Consider the following 729-nt stretch of genomic DNA (forward strand, 5'->3'; position numbering starts at 1 on the left):
CTGACACCATAACCATAGCGTATCAAGACTCATCGCAAATCCAGCAAATTTTGAAGGTATAAGAGACCACTGAGGGTACACAACAAACACAAAGACGAGGAGAGATATGGTAACATCTCCGCGTCCATATTTCTCCTCAGCAACGCAACATCCAGCCGATCGTGGACTCAGTGATCGAAGCTCTGACGCAGAAGTACCCGAGAGCCTGGTACTGCCCCGTCAGCTGGAAGGTTCTCGTTGCTCGACATCTTCCAGAGTGGGTCTACGACAGTCTTTTCTAAGGGGCAGGAAATGCGTAAAAAAAAGAAATAAATTTGATCATTACAAAATTAGGCTGATGGTATGAACAAACGCAACTATTTAGATTTTTTTTTATCGTGTCCTATCACTTAAAGGAATAAAACAAGCGATAAAACAGTATTGAAAATCCATAACTAGATTTTGATAATAACAATAATAAACAAACCAAACGATCGTAGATGTGAAAGAGTAATATCCCCAGGAACACGTTGAGCATACGGCTAATATCTGGTTAACCTTGAAAGGAATCCACTCATATCCACAGGGCTTTCGATTAAACATAATATTCCGCTGATGAAGGCGTTTTCTACTTAATAGTTATAGGACCAGTCAATCAAAGTCTTGCATTCACGCATATGAACCTTTTACAGTGTGTGAAAATACTGTTAGTATATGCATTGTTTATGTGTCAGTTCTGCGCACGCTTTC

The 729-nt window shown here is 40.1% G+C and overlaps 1 pseudogene; it reads left to right on the forward strand.

Moving 5' to 3' along the window:
• The window catches only part of LOC119585335, a 5,712-nt pseudogene extending 5,224 nt beyond the window's left edge, over positions 1-488 (forward strand).
• The last annotated feature ends 241 nt before the right edge of the window (positions 489-729 follow it).

Source organism: Penaeus monodon, chromosome 19, assembly GCF_015228065.2.
Source record: "Penaeus monodon isolate SGIC_2016 chromosome 19, NSTDA_Pmon_1, whole genome shotgun sequence".
Classification (NCBI taxonomy): domain Eukaryota; kingdom Metazoa; phylum Arthropoda; class Malacostraca; order Decapoda; family Penaeidae; genus Penaeus; species Penaeus monodon.